Here is a 5,558-nt window from a genome sequence, read left to right on the forward strand (position 1 = left end):
GGCATAGGCTGCAGCCCCTATGGCAGTGGGTTGCCATGGGCTACCGTGTGTAGCCAGCAGCCAGCGTGAGCAGCCAGCAGCCGCAGTGAGCAGCCGTCCAGAAGCCGGCGACTGATCTGCCTCGCCTGGGAAGAGCGCAATGAAAGTGCCAACTTGGGCCAGTGAAGCAACGTCCTCCAAAACCAGACTGAAGAACAAAACGACAGCAGCTTGTCTGTTCCCCTTCCCCCAATTCCCCAGCACTGTTCCCATCCCTCAATTCCCCAATAAAAATCTAAAAAAAAAGTTACCATCTTAATTGTTTTAAGTGTACAGGTCAGTGGCATTAAGTACACTCATATTGTTGGGCAACCATCACCACTATCCACCTCATCTCCAGAACATTTTCATTATCCCCAATCTGAAACTCTACCCATTAAATACCAACTCCCCACTTCCTTCTGCTCCCAACCCCTTATAACCACCCTTCTACTGCCTATCTCTAAGAAATTGACTATTCTAGGTACCTCATGTAAGTGGAATCATGCAATATTTATCCTTCCTTTTGTGTCAGGCTTATTCACTTAACCTGTCTTCAAGGTTCACTCATGTTGTAACATTATCAGAATTTTCTTCCTTTGTATGGATATACCCATACTTTGTGTATCCATTCATCCATTGATGAGCACTTGGGTTGCTTTCACCTTTGGGCTACTGTGCATAATGTTGCTATGAACATTGGCGTACAAATATCTGTTCAAGTCCCTACTTTCAGTTTTTTGTGTATACACTCAGAAGTGGAATTGCTGGATCAAATGGCAATTCCATGTTTCACTTTTTGGGGAACTGCCCTAATGTTTTCCACAATGGCTGCACCATTTTATATTCCCACCAGCAATGAACAAGGGTTCCATTTTCTCCACATCCACACCAACATTTGTTGTTTCCTAGTTTTTTGAAAATAGGAATCCTAATAGGTGTGAAGTGATATCTCATTGTGGGTTTTATTTGCATTTCCCTAATGATTGGTGATATTGACTATCTTTCATATGCATACTAGCCATTTATGTATCTTCTTTGAAGAACTGTCTATTCAAGACCTTTGTCTATTTTTTTTTAAGATTTTTATTGGGGAATTTGGGGGATAGGAACAGTGCTGGGGAATTGGGGGGAGGGGAACAGACAAGTTGCTGTCTTTTTGTTCTTCAGTCTAGTTGTGGAGGACGTCGCTTCATCAGCCCAAGTTGGCACCATCATTGCGCTCTTCCCGGGCGAGGCAGATCAGTCGCCGGCTTCTGGACGGCTGCTCACTGCGGCTGCTGGCCGCTCACACTGGCTGCTGGCTACACACGGTAGCCCATGGCAACCCACTGCCACAGGGGCTGCAGCCTATGCCGACGCCGGCGACTCACGGCAGCCTAGCTCCAGGTTGAGCTGTTGTTCAGCATCTTAGCTGTAGAGGGCAGTGTCACTAGCCCTCATATGTGGGATCCGAACTGGCGTCCTCTGGCGTCCCAAACCAGTTCTTAACCATCGTGCCACTTGGCCGGCCCCTTTGTCTATTTTTTAATTAGGTTGTTTTTTTGTCATTTTAGGAGTTTTCCATACATTCTGGATATCAATTCCTTATCAGATAGGTGATTTAAAAATATTTTCTCCCATTCCTTGTGTTACCTTTTCACTTTGCTAAAAATAACTTTTGATGCACAAAGTTTTTAATTATTTTTCATCCTGATAGCCCCTTAATATACTTCAAGCTTAAATATTTTATCCCAGTAAAGGAATTAAAATTTGCTTTTAAATTTTTTTCAGGATCATTGATTCTTTTTAGAGAAATAAGAGCCAGGATTCCAAATGGGTAGCCAAAACTCCCAAACAAATGATTTTTTTTAATTTAGATATAATTGACACATAGTGTTATTTTAGTTTTAGGTGTACAACATAATGATCCTATATTTGTATGTATTGCAAAATGATCATCACAGTAGTCTAGTTAACATCCAGTGCCACACATACTTACACATATTTTTCTTGCAATGAAAACTTTTAATATCTACTCTTAGCAACTTTCAAATATACAACATAGTATTATTTACTTTAGTCACCATGCTTTACATTCCATTCCAGAAGTTTTTAATTTTGATCAAATCTAATTTGTCTATTTTTTCTTTTATTGCCTGTTACTCTGCTATTATACCCAAGAAATCATAGCCAAATCCAATGTTATGAAGCTTTCCTTCTATGTTTTCATCTAAGCATTTCATAGTTTTAGCTCTTACACTTAGGTCTTTGATCCATTTTGACTTAATTTTTGTATATGATATTATATAAGGGTCCAACATCATTCTTTTGCATGTGGCTATTCAGTTTTCTCAGCACCATTTTCAGCATCATTAAAAAGACTGTTGTTTTTCCATAGAATGGTATTGACAACATTGTCAAAAATAATTTTTTAAAGAGTCAAATCATGGATTTATAAAAATACAAAATAAATACATTAAATATTTTGTTTAACTCATTGATTAGTGATAAAATCTATAAGATGTTTCAACCAATTTAAAGGAGAATTCGAAAACAGAGACATACAAACAGCATGAAAGGAATTTACAAATAGATATAAAATTGACTTATTTGGTAGAGTATGTATTAGTTTCATACAGCTGCTATAACAAACCACAAATTTAGTGTCTTAAAACAACAAATTTATTATCTTACATGTCTAGAGGTCAGAAGTCTAAAGTGGGTTGTTAGGGCTGTGTTGCTTCTGGAGGCTCTAGGACAGAATCTGTTTCCTTGTCTTACCTAGTTTCTAGAGGCTGCCCTCATGCCTTGGCCCTTGATTGTGCATCATTCCAACCTTTGCTTCCATTATCACATCTCCTCTAATTCTAACCTACCTGCCTCCCTTCTATAGAAACCCCTGTGATACCTCCTGGATAATTCAGGATAATCTCATCTCAAGATCCTTAATCACATCTTCAAGTCCTTTTGCCAAGCCAAGTAACATATTCATAGGTGACAGCCATTAGGATGGGGACATCTTTGGGTGGGCATCATTCTGCATACCACAATGGGGGATCAATTATTGCATCCATCAGAAAGAATCAATTTGCATATCTACAGATAAAAGTCATTTGCATTGTTATTGGTTATCTACAATTTACAAAATTATAAAATAGCACAAAGACAATGAAAGAAACAGGCCCAGAAGGGGTAATCCAGGAGATTGTGCTTCCTTTTCTATTACTCTCTAGAGCAGTTTCCCACTGAAGATAACCAACAATCCTTTTGTTCCATTTCAAAGTCCTCCACAATTTTTTCTCATATCGCTAATCTGTTTTATCCCCTTATTTCTATGTCATGTTCTTTTCACATTTCTAACCTCTATGCCTTATTGTGCTTCCTACTCTGTCTATTCTCTTTTTTTTTTTCAGGCCGGTCCAGTGGTGCATTGGTTAGGAGTTGGCTTGGGATGCCAGCTCTGAGCAGCAGGGCCCCGGTTCAGATGCCACATATGAGTTACACTGCACTCTCTACATCTAAGATGCTGAACAACAGCTCGACCTAGAGCTGGGCTGCCGGGAGTCGCCGGGTGATGGCATATGCTGCAATGGGGCTGGCCGGCAGCAGTAGTGAGCTTTCATGAGGGGCTGTGAGTGGCCCTCCAATCACCAGTGAGCAACTGCCTCACCCAAGAAGAGCACAATGATAATACCAACATGGGCCAGTGAAGCGACGTCCTCCACAACTAGACTGAAGAACAAAAACAAACTTGTCTTTTACCCTTCCCCAATTCCCCAACACTGTTCCCCTTCCCCAACTTCCCAATAAAATCTTTAAAATATATTTTTTTATTTTTCAATTACAGTTGATATACAATATTATATTAGTTTTCAGGTGTACAACATACTGATTACACATTTAAATAATTTAAGAAGTGATTACCCCCAATAAATCTAGTATCTATCTGACATTATACATAGTTATTACAATATTATTCCCTATGCTATCCTTTACATCTCCATGACTGTTTTGTAACTATCAGTTTGTACTTATTAACCCTTTCCCCTTTTTCACCCAACCCCCAACCTTCCTCCCATCTGGCAACCATCAAAATGTTCTCTGTATCTATGAGTTTGTTTCTGTTTTGTTTATTTATTGTGTTCTTTAGATTCCACAAATAAGTGAAATCATATGGCATTTGTCTTTCTCTGTCTGACTTACTCAACTCAGCGCAATACCCTCTAGAGGTGGTACATATATATGAGGTCAGACAATTAAGTTTGCAAAATCATCCTAGAAAAAGTGCACATACCTCATTGCTGAATATAACTATGGTCACCTTCGAAGTACTCCCCTTGGGAAGCTATGCACTGATGCCAGCACCTAGTTCACCCTTCATAGCAATTTTGGAACTCTTTTTCTGGAATGGCCATCATAGCTGTTGTTGTATTACCCTTGATGTCCTGAATGTCATCAAAATATCTTCCTTTCAATATTTCCTTTATCTTTGGGTAAAGCAAGAAGTCACTGGGGGCCAGATCAGGTGAGTAGGGAGGGTGTTCCAATACAGTTATTTGTTTACTGGCTAAAAACTCCCTCACAGACAGTGCTGTGAGCTGGTGCATTGTCGTGTTGCAAGAGCCATGAATTGTTAGCGAAAAGTTCAGGTCATCTAGCTTTTTCATGCAGCCTTTTCAGCACTTCCAAGTAGTAAACTTGGCTAACTCATAATGAATAATCCCTCTGATATCAAAAAAGGTTAGCAACATCGTTGCAACAAGTTTGCAAACTTAATTGTTAGATCTCATACGATAGAATATTATTCAGCCATAAAAAAAGAATGACATCTTATCACCTATTTTCTCTTGAGCTCCTTTTAATTTACTGTTTGTCACTGAAATGACTTTGTCTTTTCTTCTTTTTCTTTTCTAACTTCCACCAGTTCCCTAACGTCCACACACAATCTGTTCATTTGGCTATCTCTATCGTGAGGTCTGAAACTTCTGCTTTCTGGTCTTTCTTCATAGCTGCAACTACTTCATTGAGTTTTGCTTATTATTATTATTATTATTATTATTATTATTATTATTATTATTGTTAATACATATCAGAAGGTTCAGGTACAATTTCCTCCCACTTTTGCCAACATTTTTCTGATGTATTTTCTTCACCTGCAGGAAAATGCTGTTCCTTTGCAGAATTCTGCATGAATTTGCAGTTATGCCTATATATTACTGATATTTGGGTAAGTTCTATTTTCTTGGACCATCCTGGTGTTGAAAGTGTTGAGGACGTGACTCCAGGGATCCCTCCTCTGCAGCTATGAAGGACAGTTTCTTTCACCTATGCCTCTTTAGAGCCAGGCCACCATTCTGATAAAATTCCTCCCAAACTCACAAATATATGGAAGTTAAACAACACATTCTTAGGTGACCAATGAGTCAAAGAAAGAATCAAAGGGGAAATCAGAAAATACTTTGAGATGAGTTAAAATGAAAGTACAACATACCAAAACTTATAGTATGAAGCTAATGCAGTCTTAGAGGGAAATGTATAGCTGTAAATGCCTATATTAA

The sequence above is a fragment of the Hipposideros armiger genome, unplaced genomic scaffold, assembly GCF_001890085.2.
Source record: "Hipposideros armiger isolate ML-2016 unplaced genomic scaffold, ASM189008v1 scaffold_347, whole genome shotgun sequence".
Classification (NCBI taxonomy): domain Eukaryota; kingdom Metazoa; phylum Chordata; class Mammalia; order Chiroptera; family Hipposideridae; genus Hipposideros; species Hipposideros armiger.